The sequence below is a fragment of the Prionailurus bengalensis genome, chromosome D1 (assembly GCF_016509475.1).
Source record: "Prionailurus bengalensis isolate Pbe53 chromosome D1, Fcat_Pben_1.1_paternal_pri, whole genome shotgun sequence".
Lineage (NCBI taxonomy): Eukaryota > Metazoa > Chordata > Mammalia > Carnivora > Felidae > Prionailurus > Prionailurus bengalensis.
The window spans coordinates 20,248,373-20,273,960 of record NC_057346.1 but is presented as its reverse complement, the minus strand read 5'-3'; the positions used below and the strand labels follow the sequence as shown (position 1 = coordinate 20,273,960).

The 25,588-nt window shown below is 48.2% G+C and overlaps 1 protein-coding gene across 1 annotated transcript in view; it reads left to right on the top strand.

The window, feature by feature from the left end:
- The window catches only part of LOC122483092 (CXADR like membrane protein), a 99,040-nt gene that overhangs the window by 15,053 nt on the left and 58,399 nt on the right, over positions 1-25,588 (top strand).

The following is a 25,588-nucleotide window of genomic DNA, read 5'->3' as shown; positions in this document are numbered from 1 at the left end:
GGTCATGATCTCACGGTCTGTGAGTTCGAGCCCCGCATCGGGCTCTGTGCTGACCGCTCAGAGCCTGGAGCCTGTTTCAAATTCTGTGTCTCCCTCTCTCTCTGACCCTCCCCCGTTCATGCTCTGTCTCTCTCTGTCTCAAACATAAATAAACGTTAAAAAAAAAATTTTTTTTAATAAAAAAAAAATAAAGACTGTTTGCAGGAATATAGCCACCCGAATTAGAGATTGCAAAGATGATCCTGTGTCCTCCATTGGAGCAAACAACAGGAAGTCAGTACTTACAAATGCTTCCACTCTGAGACGGCTCTTACTACCGGGAAGGACATTCTACTCTGAGCTGGAGTCACCCTTCCTGGGAACTGCCCCCAACCGAGGCTACAAAGATTAGTTGCCACAGTTGCCTTGCAAGTAAAGGACCCTCCATTAAAAAAAAAAAAAAGCTTATTTATTTATTTTGAGAGGGGCGGGGAGGGGCAGAGAGAGAGGGAGAGAGAGGATCCCAAGCAGGCTCTGCACTGTCAGCACAGAGCCTGACGTGAAGCTCGGATTCACGAACCGTGAGGTCGTGACCCGAGCCAAAAGCAACAGCCGGATGCTTACCCTACTGAGCCACCCGGGGTCCCAAGGATCCTCCACTTTATGATGGGTGCTGTGCTAGATATTTTCATCTGTGTGTCACCTCAGGCCAATAACCATGCCTTGAAGTATGTAGTCTCAACCCCCACTTTACAAATACAGAAACTGAGGCTCGGAGGGAGGAGGTTAAGCAACTCGTCCCAAGATACACAGCCAATAGGCTGCACGGACAATGTCCTTTCTACCACAGTATCCCCACATACCTTCTTTCTGCCCCCAAAGCCCTGTGAATAAATGAGGGAAGTTGCTTTCATGTATGTCTCCCATCCTGCTCTTCTCTTTTGGAACCAAACCCTCCAGTTTCCTGGAACGGTTTCCCCTAGTTTTCATAATAGTCGGGCTCACCATCATTGACCGAAGCCATGAGATGTGCCAGGCACACAATATGTAGACTGAATTAATCTCCATAGGAGCCCTAAGAGGTCTCCATGTTATAGATGGACGGAATGCTGAAACCCAGAGAAGTAACTTGTTCAGCGTCACTCAATTAGTAAGTGACGGCAAGCCGGGATTTGAGCGTGGGTCTCCTGGACTGTGAACATGAGGGAGGACGCTGGATGGAATGAGGACAGTGGGGATCCGAGTGGGAAATGACGCAAATCTGGCTGCCCTCCCGTTGTAACTTTCTGTATTGTGTTGGCACGCGTGGCCTCCCCTACGGACAGACTTCGCACAAAACAGGGGAGCCTGATCTATGCAGGGGGGTGGGGTCTTGAGTTATTGAAGGCATTGGTCTGGGGGGGTTATTTAAGATCAATTCTAAGTACTTAACAAAAAACAGCATCAATGATGGCGATATAACCGAAATACAACATACCATGCATATTTAAAATGTATGGTTTGTTATGTTTTGGCGTGGATGTATGTCCATGAAACCATTACCATAACCAAGATATTTATTTATTTATTTATTTATTTATTTATTTATTTATTTAATTTTGTGTATATGACCGTTAAACTGCCACCATAATCAATATAATCAATATATATATATATGTATATGACCATTAAACTGCCACCATAATACACACACACACACACACACACACACACACACACACACACATTATTTTGAAAGAGAATCCCAAGCAAGCTCCACTCTGTCAGCACAGAGCCCGATGCGGGCTAAATCCCAGGAACCGTGAGATCATGACCTGGGCCGAAATCAAGAGTCAGATGCTCAACCGACTAAGCCACCCAAGTGCCCCCATAATCAAGATATTTTAAATATATGTCACAAATCCACAAGGATAACAGCCCTAGTAATGAATTTTTGAGATTCTGATCTTCACTGTGAGGGTGGGCAGGAGAAGGACCCAGGGAAGATGAAAACCCATCTCCAGTCCCTAGAAAGCCTTGGGGAAGGTGTTGACCCAGATGATCCCGATGGTGGGGTGGGACCCTTCAGCCTCTTAGATTTCCATGCTACCTTGTAGCTTTCTGATTTATTTTGATCTAGACTCGCATGTGCAGCCCAGTTTGGCTTCTCCAGATTCCCATGTACTTTCCACTTGGGTTCAAGAATAAGTTAACCATCGAGTTCTTGGGGTTGAAGAATTTAGTAAAATGGAATCCAGCGGGGCTGGTCTTCCAGATAAAGCCTCAAATTTCAGGGTTCTCAATTCAGCCAGAATGAGATGACCCACCGGAATCTCCAAGAGGACACCCAGAAGACAGGAGCCACAGGGTCAGTGTCTACCTCCCATCTTCCCAGCCTATGTCCTTGTCTCCTGAACCCCCACCCCCAATACATACTGCGTCAAAGGGAGCAAAATACCCTAAGTAGTGAGGATTCCCAGTGAAGGGCTCTGAACGCAAAGGGCTTACTCTAGGATGACTGAAATGGCCTGAATACCATCTTTACCCGAAGAGCGTTCTCATTCTCCCCAGTCGAGGTCATCTCTGTCTGCTCTAAACTGCCATCAACTTTCCATTATGTCAGCAAGCACCTTCTACCTTCTGAAACATAATTGTCCACACGCACATCTTCTTGCACTGTAAGCTCTCTGAAGGCATGATCCTGGTTTGATCGTTTTCGCCTCCCCTGTGGTGTCTGACCCATGGTACACGACCATACTTGTTGAACAAATGAATGAATGATGCACCTGTCCTAAACCTCCAGGAACAGCGGTACTGCTCTGCAGTGGGCTTGTCTAGGACTCAGAGCTGAACGAACGTTACCTTGGCGCCTCTCACACCAGATGTCACGCATGAAGTATTACACCCCAAATGAGGATTCTCACTCGTGTGATATAAATAGAGCCAAGGAGATACATGCTCTGTCTTCTTCACGTACACTGTTAATGCTAAGCAAAGGTGAGGCTTGGCCTGACAGGCTTGGCTCACAGAAGGAAATTGACTGCTGTCACTGGTGAGGCTATCTCTTGAGGGAGACACAGCTCCTGCCTCCAGTGGTTCCAGCAGGTGCTAGTGGTTCAGCCAGGGGGTGTGGGGCTCAGCAACTGGGGTCCCATTTGCTCAATCTCAACCTTGGAAGGAAGTCTATAGAGCAGTAGAGCTCACGGATCACCGCTCTCATTCCTTGTCCAGAGATATCCATTCCTTGTGGGCCAACGTGGAATGGCCCGAGCAGTTAAGTTTCCGTTAGGTCACTCGAAAAGGAATTCATTTACGGGTTAGACAAAATTTGATCTGAAGTATAGGCATGCCTAAATCAGTGTTTCTCGGACTTTTAGGTTTCAGGGACCAAATACATGTGGGGCCCACTTTTCAAATATTGCTGACTACAGGTATTAAACGAAAATACAAACTACCGGCATGCCGTTAAAATTATTCCTAAAAGGAAATGGCATTTCAACAACAATAATAGCAAAAAGGCAGAAAGACAACCACACAAGAACAGCCCTCTGTCTACAACGACTAACACCGACTGAGTGCTGACTCTACGCTGGGCGCCGATTTAGGAGTCTTACTCTTATTTTACGCCATTCATATTCCATCATGTATATTTTTTTCTTCTCTAGGAAGCTATGAAAATGTCTTCATGTTCCAGAGGTGCCAGTTTCTACCCCAGACTTAGAAAATCAATGAGGGGCGCCTGGCTGGCTCCGTTGGAGAAATGTGTAACTCTTGATCTTGGGGTCGAGGGTTCGAGCCCCACGTTGGGTGTAGAGATTACTTAAATAAATAAATACGTAAACTTTTTTTTTTTTAAAGGAAAGGAAGGGGAAAAAAAAAATCACCAGATGAGAAAACTTCTTTGAGGTAACTCACAGCCCTAGGACTCAAACTTTCTATGACCCTTAAAGTTTGCACCTGATCTGGAGGCCAGGATGTGATCTTTCAGACCAGCTTCTTATGCAGGATCCAGGTGACCAACATCTTCCTCCGAAGTTTCTTTGCCAGAGGGACACCCCGAGTTCCGATTCCACTTGCACCTGAGACTCACGAGTTTGGAGTCTTCATTGACAAATGCAACGGCCCAAGTGAATCGCAATCCAGCCAGAGCTAACGTGCTTCCAACTACATTTGCGGGTCTTGAACAATGAAGGAAATGCTACCACTTTTGTAAGATAGAGCCTCCCCCACTCCCTTTTCTTGCCTGAACTTTCAAAAACTTAATATCCCATTATCAGGTTTCACAATGAACACAAACCAGATGGCTTTGGCCAGAGGAAGGAATGCTGGATTGAGTCACAGGGTATGAATTAAATAACCCTAAACAACCATTAAAAAAAAAAAAAACAACCGAAGTGTTCCTTAATTTCGAGATTAAAGGAAATCCATGGGGCCTGAAATAGAAAGAGAAGATAAAGCATGTTAGGAGGCTGCCTCTAGACAGAAGGGCCTTCTTCAGAAAATGAACAGGCCAGCGGGGTCATCCACTGCAAAGCCTCCCCAGAGACCAAACACGTCTTCAAAAGAAGGAAGCAAGTGGGAGACTCTGTTCTTTATTTTTCCAAAGCTTAATAAATCAGCTCAAGGAGACCCAATGTCAGGCTTAGCTGAGAAATATTACATTTCGGGAGACAGAGCCTTAGTATCCAGGTGGGAGAGGAGCCAGAATTCAGGATGATTTAAGTCCAGATGACCCTTGCTTGTGTTGTCCCTTCCTCTGGACCGTCTTGTTTCCCTGAATAAGAAAGAAGGCCATAGTCAGAACTTCCTATTACCCATGGAAAAAAAAAAATGTTCAAATTCTCTCCTGTTCCCAAAGAACTGGATTTGGAGGGCGATATGAGGAAGCATATCGTAGTAAGAAACGCATTTAAGTAAGTGTAAGAAGGTAAGTCCTGGCCTCTCCATCAGGTAGAAAGCTTAAGGTTCGCAGAAGTTTAGACGTAGGGAGCTGGAATTTTAAGATCGATAGGGAGGTAGGGAGCCCCAGAGAGCTCCATTTTTCTATCAGCTGTGTCACTTGTCACTGAGGCTCCGTTTCCTTATCTGCCAAATGGGGACACAACTCCCATTTCACAAAGGAGGAAGGCAAGGCGCTTAGAGACGGAGGAACTTGGCCAAAGTCCCCACCCTCTACATATCTTGTTGCAAAGCCTGTGCTCTTTTCCCTAACCACACCAACTCTCGAGATGAGATCACATACATTAAAATGTCTGTCGGGAGCCAGGCGCTGTGCAGTCATTCCCTTGTGGTTATTAGGCACAGACTTCCATCTGGCGTGCACAAAGAGACGTGTCGGCTCACATCCGCGTGCGTCCATGAATATATTCATCCAAGACTGCTTTGCAAACATGAGCAAGTTTGTGGTCTGACTAGCGTAAAAATACTTTAGCAGTAACAGGACAGAACCAGGGAATCTCCCAGAAATCAGGCTCTGCAGTGGCTTCAGCCACATGAAAAGCAGTTCTATGCTCTAATGCCAGTGCTGATCTTTCGAGCATTAGTGACACGGGGCTCACTTTGGGATAATCCTGGACCTGCTGTCCCATCCCAGAAATGAGTTTCTTTCTTCTTTCTTTCTTTCTTTCTTTCCTTCTTTCTTTCTTTCTTTTTTTAGAGAAAGAGAGAGAGAGTGCATGCGAGTAGGGGAGAGGGGCAGAGGGAGAGAGAGAGAGAGAGAGAGAGAGAGAGAGAGAATCTTAAGCAGGTTTCATGCTCAGTGCAGAGCCCAATGTGGGTCTCGATCCCAAGACCCTGGGATCATGACCTGAGCTGAAATCAAGAGCTGGACACCCAACCAGCTGAGCCATCCAGGTGCCCCAGAAATGAGTTCTTTCTAAGAGACCAAGGCAAACCATATCTGCTGTTACTGGCCATTATTCTGGGGAATCTGGGAAAGAGGGTGTTAGCTTTGAGGCAATGATAAAGAGGAGAAAGAGGCTCCTGGTCTGGACCCAAGGGTATTCAGGGGTGACATGTTCTGCACCCTGAAAAGGTGTCCTCAGAACGGTGAAGAGGAAGAGTATGATGCTTTCAGAAGGTCCCTCCAGGAAGGCTCATCTACGATTAGTGGGGTACAGTTAGCACAAACTATTTTATTTATTTTTAACCAAAAATTGAAATTTATTTTTGTCATTTTATTTATTTATTTATTTATTTATTTATTTATTTATTTATTTATTTTAATATCATTTATTGTCAAGTTGGCTAACATATGGTGTATACAGTGAGCTCTTGGTTTGGGGGGTAGATTCCCGTGATTCATTGCATACATACAACACCCAGTGCTCATCCCAATAAGCGCCCTCCTCAATGCCCATCACCCCTTTTCCCCTCTCTCCCAACCACCCCCCATCCACCCTCAGTTTGTTCTCTGTATTTAAGAGTCTCTTGTGGTTTGCCTCCCTCCCTCTCTCTTTGTAACTATTTTTTTCCCCTTCCCTTCCCCCATGGTCTTCTGTTAAGTTTCTCAAGATCCACATATGAGTGAAAACATATGATATCTGTCCTTCTCTGAGTGACTTATTTCACTCAGCATAATACCCTCCAGTTCCATCCATGTTGCTGCAAATGGCATGATTTCATTCTTTCTCATTGCCAAGTAGTATTCCGTTGTATGTACAAACCACATCTTTATCCATTCATCACTTGCTGGGCATTTAGGCTCCTTTCATAATTTGGCTGTTGTTGAAAGTGCCGCTATAAACATTGGGGTACATGTAGCACAAACTACTTTAAGGAATAGTTTCGAAGTCTGCTTCAGGAATTTTAAGATTTTTTTTATTTTTCTTATTTTTTTATTTTTTTATTTTTCAACGTTTATTTATTTTTGGGACAGAGAGAGACAGAGCATGAACGGGGGAGGGGCAGAGAGAGAGGGAGACACAGAATCGGAAACAGGCTCCAGGCTCTGAGCCATCAGCCCAGAGCCCGACGCGGGGCTCGAACTCCCGGACCGCGAGATCGTGACCTGGCTGAAGTCGGACGCTTAACCGACTGCGCCACCCAGGCGCCCCAAGATTTTTTTTTTAAGTAATCTCTCCACCCAACGTGAGGCTCGAACTCACACCCCCGAGATCGAGAGTTGCACGCTCAGCCAACTGAGGCAGCCAGGCGCCTCTGCCTCAGGAATTTTAAAAATAACTTATAGTCTTGGCCATTGTTGGGAACCTGTGCTGAAGAGATAAACAGAATGTACCAAGTTTATGTCCAAACATGTTTACTGCAGTAAAAACACTAGCACAAACTAAGTGTCCCCAGATAGGATCATGGCTAAGTAAATTATGTTCGTGGATCTGTACGATCGAATAGAATGCTGTTAGCAAGATATAACAAAGAATTTTCGTGACTTGGTAACGCTTACGATATCATGTTGACTGATGAAAACACAACAGAACTGGGCATACGGTACAGTCGCTACTTTGCGCTCATGTAAAGGCACCGAAAAAAGGCTGTAAGGAAGTTTTACTGGTGATAGTTATTTTCCTCATTATTTTGTCCTTATTGGCCAAGTTTTGTATAATAAGTAGGTATAACTTTTATTTTTAAATGTTTCTTCAATAATGGCTTAAATATCTAAGGGTCACCCCTCCTTAAATGGCTTTCTCTTTTGCTGGAAAAAGACCGGAGGCTCCCAGGGGCCCTTCCTCCTCTCCCGCTCCCTCCCCAGCCCAGCCTGTACTGTCTCCAGGGTTCCCTTCTATGACTCAAAGCTGACCAAGGTTAATACCCCTTGGTTTAGCACAGGCTTCAGCTGCCTGTTGCCTCTAGACTAGAAGACAGGGTTCAAGCTCCTTCGTGTGATTTGCTGTTCCGCATGGGGCAGACCCTTTTAGATCTTCCAGTCTTCATGCACGGTCTTCCCTCTGCTTACAACACCCTTTCCCCTCCTGGGGCACCTGGGTGGCTCAGTCGGGTGAGAGTCCGACTCTTGATTTCCACTCAGGTTGTAATCCCAGGGTCGTGGGATTGAGCCCCAAGTAGAGCTCCATGGTAAGCATGGAGCCTGTTTGAGATTCTCTCTCTCTCTCTCTCTCTCTCTGTCTCTTTCCCTCTGCCCCACTCCCCCACGCACGCTCACTCTCTCTCTAGCGCTCTCTCCAAACAAACAAACAAACAAACAAACAAACACCGTTTCCCTTCCTTTTTTACCTGGGAAAGTCTTACTTGACCTTTATAGCCAAGATCAGAGGTGAGCCCCTTTGCGAAATCTTACCCCTCAGTTCCAAGCAGAACTGGTTGCTGTTGGCTCTGCTCCCAGAGACTTTGCCCATAGCGCCATTTGCGCAAATACAATTTGTTGTAATAAATGCATCTTTATGTCTCTTGCTCCCTCCCCCCTGCCTCTCTCCCCACATAGGACCATACGACTGGGAGAATGGAGTCTGAGACTCATTTGTCTGTAGGTGCCCAGGGATGAGTAGGTAAAAAACAAAACCAAATCTGGTGGTTGAGCTGGGACAGACGAAGCAGCAGGGAGTTCCCAGGCCAAGTAGGTAGTCTCTATAAGATGGCTGTGGCCTGACCTCCCTGGAAGCAGCAAAAAAAGCAGGCTTCATTGCAGCCATATTTAAGTTAGCCAAAAGGAGGAACTTCCACAGGTTGCCGTCACTGGACTAGATGAGTGATGGGGGGTGGGGTGGGGTGATGCCTTCAGAATGGGGTGAAAATCTCCCTAAGAGGAGTTGGGCACTGCCCTTCTGGGAGCCCGGAAGGTAGACAAGGTGACCTCAGCCGGACCTGGGTTTCAGTGTATCGTCCAAGGCAACGCAGTCGGAAACTCTGCTTTCTCCCAGGGCCCACTGTGATTCAGCTCTAGGCCTGGGCAGTTTTCCACGTTCAGCTGCACTTCCAAACCCAGATCTGCAATTTGAACCTAACGCCCCCCAGACAAAGAAGACTGTTGCGAGTAAGGCGTTTGCTCCCGAAGCCCAGTAGGGCTTTGGCTCCACAGCCCTCATTAGCATCTGCAGTCACATAAATATATATGAGGACTGTGGATTCCCCTGGGAGGCCTGGAGGCCCTCACAGCCAAGGCAGCATCTCTCCCTCTTTGCAACTCCTCCTGGACCCTCTGAGCCCAGCTGCCTCTGGGAAGCCCAGCTCCGTGAGGCTATTCCCCAGCAGGGGCCCGACAGCTCATTTTCAGGGGGGCAACAATAGACGCTTGGTCGTTTGGGCTTTGGGGGAACCAGCCCTGTTCTGGCCCTCCTCCTCCCCCCCCCCTTATGTTGGGCCAGGGTCTCTAAAGATCAGATATTTCCCCACTGCCCTCTCCTATGCCCCGATCCTGGAGACATGAGGGCAGAGTGAACCGCTGCATGGTACCCACATACCCTGCATGAACCCGCACGGCGGAGCCCTGTGCGGAGCCCAGATTGGATGCTGCAAAACTCAGGACGGAGGGAGGTGAGGAGACTCAGGGCTTTTTGTTCCTAAAGTCCTCCTGATCTAATGGGTCGACAAAATAAAGAAGGAAACAAAAATTAGAAACCTGAGACACAGCACCAACCTCAGAGAAATATACATGAGAACATAATCAATAGCATGTGAACCTTGTAAATTCCGCGAGGGGGTGGGGACAGAAAGCTGTGCTGTTAGATACAGTGCTGAAGTCTCAGAGGGCTTTCGGAGGAGGTGAATTTCGACTGGGGAAGGGCGGAGTTGGGAAGGGTACTGACTGGCTGCCCATCCCCCTCACGGGGGGCACTGCAGCACAGTCGAAGTGGTGGGGAGTAAAGCAGCCCCAAGGGTCCTCAGACTCCCAGTAACTAGCCCGCTACCACAGTTGTTTCCAAGACTGGAAGGAAAGGACTTTCAGAGAAAAGCCACAAAACGAAGCCAGTTGAATCCCGATGTATGGGGGGGAGAGTCTGGTGTGGGTGGCTGTCCTCCGGTGCTTCTGGCCGAAGCTGGAGTACCCTGGCCCTGATTTTGGGGTGCGATGCCACAGCACTGCCCTGGCCAGATACATGACCCCGCCCTCTGCAGCTCCTCTGTGATGGAAAGCCATGGATCCCTCAGTGGACTAGGGGAGGGCAGTGGATAAAGTGGAAAGAGGAAATGACCGCGGTAGATTTCCAAATGTAGATTTCCAGCTCAGGTTGTTTGGAAAAGGTTTCTCCGGTCCCACTTCCTTTGGCCACCTTGGCGGCCTGGTGGCCTCAGTCAGCTCAAGAACAGGCATTCTGCTCTCCGAAGCGTCCTTCACCCCAGGTAGCCTGTCTTCCCTAGGGCCTGATAAGAGAGCCCAAGCTCTTCATTTCTTCTCGGGGAACTCCATCATCTGTCCTCATCTGTGACAGCTTTCTCTTAGGGAAGGAGGCAGATTTCTCAGCCAGGGAGGAGCTCCCCCTTTCCCCGAGACTGGCGATCCCAAGTCACGGCACGTCATACTGGAAGGATCCTCAGAGGTCACTGATTTCAACTCCTGCTACAAGCCCAGAATGAGGATGTTGGAGGGGCATGGGGAGGGAATAATCAGAGCTGGGACCATAATCCGTGGTCATCTCCTTGCCACCACGGTATAGGGGGCACAGAATGATCTCTGCAACCAAACCAGCCTGGCTCCGCACTCCATCTTTCTGACTTGCTGGCCATGAATAAGTCTTTGAACTTCTCTGAGTGTCTGCATCCTGAGCTGCCAAAAAACAAAGGAGAAAGAAAGGTGATCTTTTTGTAGGATGGTCTACAAGATGGTTGCTGGTAATGGCTGTCACTTACTGAGTACTTACTACGTGCCAAGGGCCAGGCGAGCACTCTGTGGCCTAATGCCAGGCCTGGCATACAGTCACGTTTGCTGTAATTATTAGTACATGCAGTCCCCGACAATTGACCCTGCTCACGGTCATGCCTCACCTCTGGCAGCAGACTTCTCAAATGATAAAACTCCTCCGCCCCCCACTTTCTAGAATCCAGGAAGACCCCCAAAGCAGGAAAGCAATTCATGTTCAGTCTGAGCAGTGACTTGCTGACCTGCTCTCCAGCACTGAGGGATGGTCACCAGCCTTCTCGTCCAAACGCAGCCTGCTGTCTCTTGTTTAAACAAGGCCAAGGAGGCAGGCAGGCAGCCTGTGGTTGGGGAGGAAGAAACAAGGGCTGTTTGGGATTCCATGCAGACTCTGGGCTATTGAAGCTGTCAGGCTGATACACAAGCTCTGTCGGGCTTATAGCTCTTGGCATTCTGGCCGCTTCCCCCTGATGACCATTTATAGTCAATCCTTCTCAAGAGGGTGTAGCCCTGGGGTTGGGCAAAAGTGATGAAGTTGGAGGAAAGGCACCTGGCACAGGGGAGGCAGGCCGTAACTACTAGAAACTTCCCTACCTCCGAACACCACTGATTTCCCAGAATTTGGGCTCGGCGGCTCCCCCTTCGGGCTCGCAGGGTAAGAACAGGCCAGTGCCAGAGGGAGGTTGGAAGGTGGAACGAATGGAAAGATCAGGGCCACCAATCAAAGAGGTTTTAGTGGACTTTAATGTAAGACAACCCATATGGCCTTGTGGTGGGGGATTCCGTTCCTATGCCCCTGAATTTTTCTTTTGTTTGTTCCCTTGAGATTACCTCAAGACCCTTTTCTGCACATTGGAAGTAGCAGACCTTTCACAGAGCTTGGAAAAGGGAAGGGTGGCTTACAGCACCCACAGTCCAGTCTGGTTGTTGACCTGTGGCAAGTTCTGCCCTTGGCATCGTCGGGACTTCCGTGGTCTCTGCTTGGGGAGAGCGCACTAGATTCCACGTGTTCTAGGTAGACCTCATGCTCTTTAGGTGCCCAGGAGGATGAAAGGGTAAAAAAGAGGGTCTGGAACTGGTCCTACAGACTTGGGGTTGGGCAAGAAGAACACTGGCCCTAAAGTCAGCTGGAGGAATTGCTAGGAAGTCCGGGAACTGAAAATAAGGGTATGAAGACAGGCTTGCTGCTGCTGAGGCCATGGTGGTCACCATGGGCCTGCGTCCACCGCAGGAATGCAGAATAATAATATGTCCCTGTTAACCATCAGAGGGATATCCGAGGGTGGGGGTGGGGGGAGGATGATCAGAAGCAGGGATGGACGGGAGCACTGATGGTTATTTTGTTAGGTTCTAGACACTGGGTTTTATCTGCACTGTTTTTTCAAATTTTTTTTTCTAAGGTTTATTTATTTTTGAGAGACAAAGAGAGACAGAGCATGAGCGGGGGAGGGCCAGAGAGAGAGGGAGACTCAGGATCCGAAGCAGGCTCCAGGCTCTGAGCTGTCAGCACAGAGCCCCACGTGGGGCTCGATCTCGTCAACTGCAAGATCATGACCTGAGCCGAAGTCAGACGCTCAACGACTGAGCCACTCGGGCGCCCCTACACTGTTTTGTTTCTTAACGTTCATAACCTTGGGAAGTTAGTTTCATTCTTCTTTTACAGATGAAGAAACGAACACTCGTGGAAGTCAGGGAACTTGCTCAAGGTTTCAGACTTGGCGGTGACGGAGCTGGGATCCAAACTTCTTTCTACTCTGTCAGGCTGGTTTTAGCAGCCTATACCAAGATTGGTTACTTGTTTAGAACACTCCCGAGGGGCCAGGGGCGGTTACAGGTCCTCAGGAGGGCAGATTACAGACCAGGGGATGCTGTGGTAACTAGAAGGATCCTTCCATTCGACTGGTGTAACTGGGCAAGCCGTCTCCAGCTTGAAGAGGTGTCTGTTTTCATTAGAAGAACAGTCTGTTCCCTGCACAGGGTAGAATGACACCGTCCAAACCTCATTTTTCTGTTTCCTTTGTCCAGAACTTCATAGAGATCCCGACTCTTTGGTTATGACATCCGTTCTTTGGCCAAATGAAAACATACTGGATTATGTTACAACAGTCTTTGGTTGTTTCAGTCCTGGGGATTCCGGGGTCCCTTTTACTAACTTCAGGAGTCGATTATCACATTTCGAAAACCTTTGAGTGCAAACTACAAGATCATTCATTCGTCCAAATTTATTGAGCACTTACTATATGCCTGATGCTGGGTTCACTACTGGGAACAGAATGATGAAAGGTGTCTCTGCCTACGTGAGGCAGATACATAAACAAAACATCATGTGTGGGCAAACAGCATGATGTTTAAAGCGCTGTACAGGTAGTTGCTCTCCCTCCATTGGTTTTCCATTCATTGAAACAAAACCCAAAAAATCAAGTTTAGTGTAAGACCTTATATTTAGTACTGGGAAACCAAAGAGGGTTTTTTTTTTGGGGGGGGGGGGAGATCGACAAATAAGTAGATAAACTATATGGTACAAAAATTTACAACAAAAAAGGCAGTTTTGGGCAGGCCTGTTCTTACGGATTTACATAGAAGTAAATTATTTAGTACTTTAGAACAGAGCAAGCACTCAACAAACGGTAATATATGTTGTTATCAACACTATTATTATTGTTGGCAAATGTTTGGTGACTTAATTTGGATTTTTTCCCCTATAAAATCTGGGTAATATAGTCATTTTTCCATTTTACAGAAGCAGTTGTACATAATATGATTTAAGTGGCTACACCAAACAGTTTGGACTTGAAGTAAAGATTCAAAAATTAAAACGAACATTCTGGCTCCCAGCATATCCCTCTTACTGTAGGCTTCTGAACCCACAAGCTGGCCATCAGTCGGGTCTTCCCCGCCTCCGCGCAAACTTATTCTGACTCTACCCCCTACTCTTTATGATCTAACCCTCAAAACATCTGACACTACCTTAAAACCCCCTTTCTCTACTCCCTACTTTTAGTCAGTAAGCTGTCTGGGCTGAGGAACAGTGCTTCTCTGCCTTTACTGTGAATATAGACCACCCAGGGTTCTTGTTAAAATTCTGGGACAGATTCTAGGGGTGCCTGGGTGACTCAGTCGGTTAAGCATCCGGCTCTTGGTTTTGGCTCAGGTCATGATCTCATGGGTTGTGAATCTGAACCCCATATTGGGCTCTGTGCTGACAGCGTGGAGCCTGCTTGGTGTTCTCTCTCTCTCTCTCTCTCTCTCTCTCTCTCTCTGCCCCCTACCTCTCTCAAAATAAATAAATAAATAGACATTAAAAAATTTTAATGCAGGTTCTGACTCAAGTAAGGATCTGGGTGGGGCCTAAAGCCCCACATTTCTAATAAGCTCCCAGTCGATGCTGGCGCTGCTGGTCCCAGGACCACACTTTGAGTAGCAAGCTGTCCATTATAACTCCAAAGCCTCTCTTTCAACTCTCTCTCTTCCTTACGCTCCTGCTGCCCCAGCTCAGGCCATCCTTCCTCCTCTACAGCTGAGACCCCAGCTCCTCAGTGACCTCCCTTCCTGGACTCCCTGCTTCCGCCCCATCCTACACGCCTCTGCTAAATTCAGCTTCCTAAAATGCAACTTCCTTCACGTTACTCTCCTGCTGTAACGCCTCCGGTGACTCCCCACTGACCAGCACACTGGACGCAAATGTCTCTAACGGAAGTTGAGATCCTGTAAGAGTGAGCCCCAGCTTTTTCGGTGTGAGAGATCCCATGGTTCCCATTGGTTTACCCTACCCGTGACCTCCATTGCTTCTTGCCTTGGGGACTTTGTGGACACTGTTCTTTCTGCTGATGCTCCTTCCCAGGCCCAACCGTGGCCCTAATCTCAGCACCCAAACCCTCTCCTTCCTTCAAGGCCTGGGCACCCTCTTCCGCAGCTGGAAGCATCTCAAACCCGCACAGCTCTTTGCCCAAATACGGTTATTTGTGTGCCTTTTCCCTTGTGCGTTCCTTCATCTCTCCGCAAACCCCACAGCATCTCACGCCAGGGCCTTGCTCCCAGCAAGCCCTCAGTTAATCCATCCCCGGTGCCTGAAAGATCTATTTCCCAGTTCTTTTAGTGGGACTCTGTTCTACTTGCATTGTTTATGCCCCTGTGTTAGACGTGTTGCGACACTCTAAATCCCCTTGAATCCTTTTTGGAAATTGGCGAGTTATCAATCATAAGTAATCAGCTGCAAGGGTAGACCCTCAGGAATCGTTTGTGAAGTGACTAGATGGATGCCTTCTTCAGGGCTGAGTCAAGAGCAGGTTACTGGCTTCACGCTTTCCGTTCCTTCCTGTTTCCGGCCCTTTGGCTCGTCTGTCCCCTCAGAGGTCCTCCCACGGCTCTTTGGGGTCCTGCTCAGCTTCAGGATGCAGGGTGAGCTCGAGCCCTTCCAGGAGCTGCCCCCGGACAAGCAGTTCTCTGGCCTCCCACACCAACCAGGCCTGTTGAATCCGATGGTTCCCAAACTTGAGTGCCTGCACGCGTCATATGCACCTGAGGGCTTGTTGACACGAAGAGTACCTGCCCCACCCCAGGGACTGCGGGAGGGGACCGACAATTTGCATTTGTAACTGGTTGGCAGATGATGCTGACGCTGTTTGAAAATGGCTCTTGGAGGACCACTGCCCTGGAGATGAGGTTCTGGCTGTGAGGAAGGGAAATCACAGCTCAGGCAGGCACAGCAGGGGCTTGAGAAATACTTAATGGGTAAAATTATTTGCTCCACCTATCTTAGCTCTCCCTCCCCACATGGATTATAAGTCACTTGCACTTGGAGACCAAGTCTTATTAGACTACTTCTCCAGCAAATTCCATCAGGCAGAGCCCAGGGCTGGGCGCAGAGTTCCTTGTTTCTTCCCTTTTGGACTAGAAACGGAAAAGATCGGTTTTTAAAGTTCATTTATTTATTTATTTAATTTTTTGGATGTTTATTTATTTTATTTTATTTTATTTTTAAATTTAATTTATTTTTTTTTTAATTTACATCCAAGTTAGTTAGCATCTAGTGCAACAATGATTTCAGGAGTAGATTCCCTAATACCCCCCCACCCACTTAGCCCCTCCCCCCCCACAACCCCTCCAGCAACCCTCTGTTTGTTCTCCATATTTTTTTTTTTTTAATTTTTTTTTCAACGTTTATTTATTTTTGGGACAGAGAGAGACAGAGCATGAACGGGGGAGGGGCAGAGAGAGAGGGAGACACAGAATCGGAAACAGGCTCCAGGCTCCGAGCCATCAGCCCGGAGCCTGATGCAGGGCTCAAACTCACAGACCGCGAGATCGTGACCTGGCTGAAGTCGGACGCTTAACCGACTGCGCCACCCAGGCGCTCCTGTTCTCCATATTTAAAGAGTCTCTTGTGTTTTGTCCCCCTCCCTGTTTTTATATTATTTTTGCTTCCCTTCCTTATGTTCATCTGTTCTCTGTCTTAAAGTCCTCATATGAGCGAAGTCATCTGATATTTGTCTTTCTCTGACTAATTTCGCTTAGCATAATACCCTCCAGTTCCGTCCACGTAGTCTCAAATGGCAAGATTTCTTAATGTTTATTTTTGAGAGAGAAAGAGCGAGAACATGTGTGAGCAAGGGAGGGGCAGAGAGGAGGGTCGGGACAGAGGATCCAAAGCAGGCTCCACACTGACAGCAAAGAGCCTAATACGGGGCTCGAACTCATGAACCGTGAGATCATGACGTGAGCTGAAGTGGGATGTTCAACTGACTGAGCCACGCAGGCGCCCCTTAGTTTATTTATTTATTTTGAGAGAGACAGCCGGCACATGCATGAGTGGGGGAAGGGCAGAGAGAGAAAGAGAGAATCCCAAGCAGGCTCCGCCCTGTCAGTGCAGAGCCTGACATGGGGCTCAAACTCACAAACTGTGAGATCATGACCTGAGCCAAGATCAAGAGTCGGACGCTTAACCAACTGAGCCACCCAGGTGCCCTAAAAAGAACTTTATTAAGCAACAGTTATGACTCAACTGAGAGCATTTGCAGAGAATTATGGAAAACGCCATTCCTTGTAGACGCAGGGCATCACAGCTGTCCTGTGGGTGTTCCCACACTTCATCAGGTCCAGGGTGCCGCTCCCTCCCCCGTGTGGCCCCCGGCACAGCTTGGCGTCTCCACCAGAACAGCACTTACCTCACTGCCTTCCAAAAGTCAGTTGACCATCCCTATTCTGTTAAGTGTGAGATAGTTAAGACTGAAGCAGTAAAGCTAACAGAAATTATAACCCATGCAGCACACGGCTTTTCAACATCTATTGACTCCGTTCAGCAAGCCACGTATTCTCATGTTCTCGTTCAGACATTACACACACTCAGATGATTCCCACACCTGCTTGGGGCATCACTTGTTGCCTGTAGGTGCATGGGGAACCTGAACAGACCCTAGGGGACAGTACTTACCCTTCTCACCCACTGGATCTGTTTCTCCCCCCTCCTTCCCTTCATGCCCAGGCTCGCCCAGGGTGGGGACAGCAGCTCTGTCTTCATAGTGGCCTGCAGGTAATCGTGAATGAGCACGTTCTGGAAAGTTCACAGCCTGATACTTATCTTCTCACTGAAAATAGCTGTTAAATGGCTCCCAGGAGATACTGGCTTTTTGCTGAGCTTTCAGACACTGTCTTAATCATTTTTAAAAATAACACGCACACATCCATATTTAAATACATTCGTTTCTTTAGTGTTTTGACAGATCATTGGTCTTTCCCACATTTTCCAAAGGTCTTAGAGCCAAGCCTAGATAGGAACTACCTCCTGAACCTCTTGAGAAAATTATTGTCTCTTATATTGGAATCCCCAGTGCCTAGCACAATTCCTGGCACATAAAGTGGGCTAAGGAATTAGATACAAGATAGAAAAAGTATAGCTAATATCCACTGAACATTTTCTCTGCGCCACACTGAGAAGTCCTTTATGGGATGATCTTATTTAATACCCTCATAACCACCTGCGACCTGGGCACTAACAACCACCATATTTGGTAAATGAAAACAACCCGGGGCTCACAGGGGCCAAGTAACTTGGCCAGGTCCATCACCCAGAAGGGATAACACAGATTTTAAATCCAGGTCCGTCTAGCTCCAGAGCCCCCGTATTTACCACAACACGATGTGAGGTCAACAGTTGAACAAACTTTGATCACACGGACTGTAAATATTTGGGTAGTCTACTGGCTTTGTGGGGTTTTTGCACAACTAAAATGATATACCCAACAGCAGAACTTATATGAGAAAATAACTAGGAGTGCCTTTTTTTATGTTTAGTTTTGAGAGAGAGAGAGAGAACACAAGCAAGGGAGGGGCAGAGAGAGAAGGAGACACAGTATCCCAAGCAGGCTCCAGACTCTGAACTGTCAGCACAGAGCCCGACACGGGGCTCGAACCCACGGACCACAAGATCATGACCTGAGCCGAAGTTGGACGCTTGACCGCCTGAGCCACCTAGGTGCCCCGAGCAGTGCCTTTTAGAGAGGGAGACGGTGGGGCCCGGCTAGGTTAACGGGCCCGCCCAAAGCCAGCAGGCCACGGTCGTGCTGTCCATGGAGTCCCCAAGTCTGATTTCTAGCGGTAGAGATTGGCACTCAAGCCTTCCACCGTGCCTACGTTCTCCACTATCTTCTAGCCCTTACACCATCTTCCTGCCCTAACAGAGGCTTGCTGGCCGTCAGAGTTTGAACAGAGCAGCATGGATTCCTTTTGAAAGGGGGGGTTGAGTGATCAGTGTGACCAAACTTCTGGGGTTTGTGCAGACGGGACCAGGTAGGAAGGAGCAGGAAGAAAATGCGTGACCACAGACGGGGGTGTGGTACAGTGCTGGTACAGGAGAAGGTGATAGTTCCACACTGTCCTCTGGAGGGAGCCCTGGAGGCACTTAGAACAGCCTGCACTTCAAATGCCAAGGCCAGAGCTCCAGCCCCGGCCGAATCATCTCCCTGCACGGCACTTGACACGTGGGCAGGGTACTGAGCCCCTGGGCCTTCGTGTCTTCTTTACTTGCGACATAAAGAAAGAAGTTGATTTCTAAAGTACTGGTGATGTCTAAGGTACTGTAGCTCTGACATTCTAAACGGGGATCGTTTAAGGTTAGGCCTGATGTCCTAAACCCACTCGGAAAATTCTGCAACGGTGGCAGTCACCTCTCCAAGTTCTTCTCGGAGCCCGCCGATAAATGGGTCCCAGGTGTTTAACCCCCACGATTCCTCCATTCTCCCAGGACTGAATGTATATCCCTCAGTGTTGCCGCTTCTCAAACTGTTAGACGTTACTGTGGTCATAAGCCTCAGCGTTCAATAGAAACATTAACCAAACAATTTATTAGCAAGGTAAAAGAGTTCTGGAAAGAAAGTGTCCAATTGGTGATATTCTTGGCGGGGGGGGGGGGGGGGGGGGGGGGGGGTGGGGAGGGGGGTGGTTCCCTGGAGCCACAAGCAGGGCTGAGGAATGCTCAACAAACCTTTTTAGGGAGAAGGAAGCATCATTAGGGAGATGTTACTCTGTGGGCCCGAGCACAGCTAAGCATCTCTCCACCATTTTGCAGAGCTGAAAGAAGGAAGCATCGAATGAGCTTTTTGCCTGCAGGACAGAGCAGAGCTGGGCCCCATCCCACAAGTAAAGCCCCATCCACGACTGCCGACTGCCGCTTCCTTCCTGCTGTTATGCAAAACGCCCTGGGGATAAATAGGGCCCCCTCCCTGTCCCCTGGCGTCAAGTATCTCTCCTGCGAAACCAGTGACCCGCTCCCCACGTTAGGGGCTTAAAACTACAAACACTGATTGTTTCACCGTCTCTGTGGGGCAGGGATTCAGAAGAGGTTACCTAGATGGCTCTGGCCAGCGATTGCTCCCGAGTCTGCAGTCAGGCTGGGGCTGGTCATCTGCAGCCTCGGCAGGGCCGAAGGATCTGGTTGTCCGTATTAGTCTGACTGGCCTGCCGTAAGAAAATATCACGGGCCTGGTAGCTTTGCCAGCGGTTGTGTTCTCACAGGTCTGGTGGCTAAAAGCCCACGATCAAGGTGTTGGCAAATTCGGTTTCTTAGGGGACTGTCTTCCTTGTGGACAGCTACCTTCTCACTGTGTTCTTACGTGGCCTTTTCTCGGTGGACGGGTGCAGGGGCCAGCACGGCTGGGGAGGGGAGGGGAGGCACTCTCCCTGGTGTCTCTTTGTATAAGGACAATAATCCTACCAGATTAGGGCCCCACCCTTTTGACCTCATTTAACCTCAGTTACTTCCTTAGAGGCCCCATCTTTTTTTTTTTTTAATTAAATGTATTTATTTATTTATTTTAATTCAAGTTAGTTAGCATACAGTATATAGCCTCGTCTTCAGGAGTAGAACCCGGTGATTCATCACTTCTGTGTGACACCCAGTGCTCATCCCAACGAGTGCCCTCCTTCATGCCCATCCCCCAGTTAGCCCATCCCCCACCCACCGCCCCTCCAGCAACCACCAGTTTGTTCTCTGTATTGAAGACTCTCTTACGATTTGCCTCCCTCTCCGTTTTTATCTTCTTTTTCCTACCCCTCCCGTCTGGTCATCTGTTGTGTTTCTTAAATTGCACAGATGAGTGAGGTCATATGATACTTGTTTTTCCCGGAGGCCGCATCTTTCAATGGAGCCACATTGGGGGTTAGGATATCAACATGATGATAATGGAGGAGACAGATTCAATCTACGACAGCTTCCAAGGTGGCGTGTTTAGAGGGTGCTGGCTGTGGGCAGGAGGCCTTGGTTCCTCCCCATGTGGGTCGCTCCCACGTATTGCTTTATGGTCCTCATGCCCTGATGCCTGGTGTCCCCTAAAGAGTGCAGTCCGAGTTGTAAGCTGTGCACACGCTAAACCTCTCTGCGTCTGTTTCTCCATCAATCGGATAATTACAGCTTCCTCAGGATGGTTGTGTTAAATGACAGAACAGACGTGCTGTGTCACAAGTAGTGCCCTCCCCAACCTTCTCCAGTCTGTACAATGACAACTTCTATAGGATGACAACACAAGACAAGAATTCCAAATTGTCAGAACTAGAGGGATTTCCGTAGCATCTAGTTGAACAGTCCCCACTTTTTTAACCCCCAAGGCTCTTCTGATTTTTCTCTCAATGAGCCCTATATTTTGAAATCCTTTTGATCCCAGGGGCACCTGCCTGGCTCAGTCGGTAGAGCATGCGACTCTTGATCTCAGGGTTGTAAGTTGGAGTCCCACGTTGGGTGTAGAGATAGAAAGGAAGAGAGACAGAGAGAAAAAGAGATAAAAAAAGAAAAGAAAAGAAAAGAAAGGAAAGGAAAAAAGAAAAGAGAAAGAAAGACGGGGGAAGGAGGAAGGAAGGAAGGAAGGTAGATCTTTGATCCCCAAACAAATGTCATGAACTGCATGTTTCATTTCCCGGTATATTCATTAAAGCCTATATAACTGCTCATCAGAACTTCTGATCGGTGAAAGACCATCCGTGCTTCCACCTTGAGTTGGGATAATTTCAGTGAAAATCAAAGCAATCATTACTTTAGAGGCTTAGAAAGATGAAGGAATTTATCCAAGTTCATTCAGATTAGTTAGTAATAGATCTAGGGCTCAAACCTGGACCTCCTGATTCCAAGCCAGTGACCATCCCTGAACTCTAAATAGTCACCCTATCCATTTCATGTGCTGTGCCATATTTCATGATGTTGGACATAATAAGAGATCCAAGGTCTCCCTCAGTCTAACATTACAGAACTCTGGAATAAAACATCCACCTTTGCAAGGCCCCAGCTGCATGGATAGCACAAATGGGCAAGACCCCCAACCCCCCAAATGGAGGCAGGCCCATAAGTATCATAGAACAGGCCATTGCCCATGTGGCCTCCTTGAAGGGCTGTTCCATTAGCTGATGTGTCGATAACTTCTAGAGCTATTTAGAGCTTTAAGGTAGAGAGCTAGTTCTGTGCCTTCAAGTTCGCTGGCCCACACTCCAATCCCAAAGAGAAGCTAGCTTCTCACTAACAAATAGAAGTCAAGTCAGGAGAGGGGACAAGGAGATCATCTTTGACCCTACCTGCATGGAGCAGGGGGTGACAGCATGATTCAGCCATGCTCTGTCTTGCTGCCATGGAGAATGAGAGCTGAGAATTATGGGGGCTCTGTATTCACCCTGGGGCAGGCCATCAACCCACCATGGTCAGAAGGTCAGTATATGACAGATGTCTAATCCCAACGTCTTCTCTGAAAAGAAACCAAAACAAACAAAAAAACCAAAGGAAGAAAAGCCAAAGAATTAAAGAGGAATTTACTCAGCCTAGAGGTGGAAAGAACGGTGCCTGTGAGCAAGCTAATTGGGCCGATTGTTTAAGAACAAATGTTTGTAAATGTTGTTCTGCTCCGTGTCCGCGTCTATTGCCCCCTTCCCTGTTAGTCCCTAGTCGGGTTCCTTTTGAATGTTCCAGCCGGCCTCTGCTTTATTCAAGGGCACGAAAACAGGGTTTGTATTTTCCATACTTCTGCCAAAATCTTAATTGGGGGAGGTACATCTCTGGGGATTTATGTGGTCCAGGCAACAGGACTCAAAGGAGAAGCTGGCAGGAGAAAAAAGGAACTCGATCAGATAAAAGTTTTGAGCTGCACCTTTCTCCGTAAAGAGAAAGTAGCTGGAGCTCTTATTTGCTCAACCCCCTGGGGGCCGTTCTGTGCCTGGGGAAAGGAGAAGAATTCAGTGTTCCAGACGATGGGCAAGCTTGAATGTCAGTGCTTGGTGCAACCCGAGCCCTGAAGCCTGGGAGCTCCGTCAACCGCAGTCCAGGGAGATGCTTTAATGTCAATTACACTTAATGTCATTGCTCTGTACGCTCTCAGCCAGATGCGTTTCATCACGAGAGTTCATTTCCTGGAGAAAAACCTTTAGAAAAAAGAACGAGTGTCCTCAACGAACTTCCTTTGAGGGCAGTCTGTATCAGCCCAGTGGCTGAGACGCTTTTCCAACATGCTTCCCCCTTCAGGCATTTCTTATACAACCTCTGTGCTCAAAGTCCCTTACTGGGCCCTACTGAGTATGTGTAATAGACGACATGGCCCTGACTTTTAGTAATTTACAGCCTGCGTGGGACGTATACGATACACCATATGAAAAGATACGGGTTGGGGGAGGGGGGCGGGGATACGGAGCCAAGTGAGAAAAAAAATGACAAGGTCCTTGGCAAATGTTTCCCTTATTTGAGCTCTGGAGAAAATTAGAAAATGGCAGCCTTTCAGCGTGGTATCACTTTGCCATCATAACAAAGTACCACAGATTGGGTGACTTAAACCACAGAAAGTCATTCTCACCATGCTGAAGGTTGGAAGTCCAAGATCACGGTGTCCGCAGGGATGTGGACGGTTGTCTTCTGGTGTCTTCCTATAGTCTTCCTTCTGTACCTGTTTGTGTCCTCATCTCCTCTGTAAAGACATCGGTCAGATTGGCTTAGGACCCACGTTAATGGTCTCCTTTTAACGTAATTCCCCTTTAAAGACCTTATTTCCAAATACCTTCACATTCTGAGGTACTGTGGGTTAGGATTTCAACATTCATAAGTTGGGGGGGGGTGGGAAGGAGGGTGGCCATAACTCAACCCATGCAAGGGGTGTTTAGAGGAGGAAACTATTCACACCCATTGAAAAGTGATACAAATCTATCCATGTGGCTGCCGTGCTACCTGCCAGGTGTGTGGTATTATGGGAAGGAGCTCAGGGGATGGGGAAATTGCCATGAGCCAGTGTGGTTTGAAAGGAGCCTATCCTGGGGCGCCTGGGTGGCACAGTCGGTTAAGCGTCCGACTTCAGCCAGGTCACGATCTCGCGGTCCGTGAGTTCGAGCCCCGCGTCGGGCTCTGGGCTGATGGCTCGGAGCCTGGAGCCTGTTTCCGGTTCTGTGTCTCCCTCTCTCTCTGCCCCTCCCCCGTTCATGCTCTGTCTCTCTCTGTCCCAAAAATAAATAAACGCTGAAAAAAAAAAAAAAAAGAAAGGAGCCTATCCTGAAGCGTGAAAACTGAACCAGCTAAAAAGGAAAGGAGATACGATTCGGATGAGGGTAGAGTGGGGGTTAACAGGGGAGGAGGAGAGGACATTTCAGGCAGAAGGAATCGCCTGGAAAATGGTGCAGATGGGATGCTAAGAAGACGCACACGGGTGATGTGGATTAGACCAATCCTGTAAGATTGGAGCATTCGTTTTGTTAGACACGAGGAGGGACGAGCCTGAGACAGTGGCCTGAAACTTGAGAGTGAAGGGTTGGGCTGTGGATAGACTCTCTCCCATGCAGGGCCCTGAACTTGGCTGGTAAAATGACAACAAGAATAACATACGCGGGATCTCTCCTTACACCCGTTAAGATTTTTCACAAACGTCGTCCCATTTCTTCGCCACAAATACGTAACAGGATCAGCAGGGCATCATCATAACCACTGTATACATTTCGGAGATCGAGGTGGAGGGAGTTTAAATTGCTTGACCAGCAGATGAGAGGGCCGCGATCAGAATTCACTCCAAGCGAATTAGTCTGACAGGCTGTGTGTGAGGAGCCCCTTGCAGACGGGGAGCAGGGGGCTGGGAGTTACTAGAAAGAAGGGGAGTGCGGTGGTGACAGCCCGAGTTAGAGGAGCGGTACTAGACCCGGAACACTTTAAACAGACATACTGTGCTGGTTTTGATCAGTAAACGGGCGAGAAATGAAAGCGCTGGGAAATAAGCAAAAAATGCCTCTGGGAGGGGTTAGCGTATTTGGGTCTCATCGGACTTCAGGATCTCGGCACGACTTAATCTTTTGGATTCTTTCCCGGCTTGGACATAGGAGCAGGGAGAACAAAAGCGCAGGTATGTCCGCACGTGCCCCTTACAGACCCTTGGTATGTTGTACCGTAACTGTGTGTGCATATATCTGTCCCCTCCCAGACTGTGAGTTCCTCCAGGGAGGTGACAGTCTGTTCTCCATCGTTGTATATCCAGTACCTAGTAAAATTCTTCAGGGGTTAGAAGCTCAGTAAACACGTGTTGAGTGAATGAATGAATGAATGAATGAGCGAGAGGAAGTGGGACATGAGCATAGGGGAGGAGAAGAACATATAAAGCAGAGGGGAAAGACCTTGAGGACAAGGGTTGGAGACTTCCCAGGTGTCCCCAGGACAGCCTCATGTGCAGGCAGGTAAATCCAACCTAAGAGAGAACTCTACAAAGCCCAAGAAACTTCAAGTAAGTGGTTTTGACCACCGGGTCACTGCAGGCAGCCGTGGCCTTTCTCGTACAGAATTAGCCTGCTTTCTTATGCACAGAGCGGACTTCATAAAGCTTGTGGACTCGATCGCACAGAATTGCTGGGGAAGCGGGACACGCGACACGAAATAACTGATTTCATGGAACAGGTTTCTAGGCAGAACCCAGTGGTTTCTTCGCCATGGCCTTCCCCATTAGTGCCGGAGCGGTCCTTTCCCCTAAGCTCCCGGATGCTCTCCTGTCCTGCTGCCCGCTGCCGTCCCCACGCTGTGTGTCTGCGTGGCACGTGGAAGGCCCCCTGCTGAGTGGACAAGTCCGGCTGTAAAAGGAACATGGTGAGATCAGGTGGAAGGACCCCAATACATCAGAGCAACTCGGTCTCCTCTCAGCGTGTTTATCAAGAAGCCTGCATGGGCTAGAATCAGTGGGCCTGCTGTTCTTTTCTTCCCCTGAGGATAGGACTGTAATCCGGGGCTCCTAAGTCAGTTTGCTTTCAATAAGCAAGTTTTGTGAAAACTACCAAGACGGGCACCAGACCGCCCTGCCTCCCAGGAATCTATTCTCTTTGTGGAAGAGCGACGTCTTGCTGATTCGTGTTGAGTTTCTCCTATGCCCTTACTACCCTGAG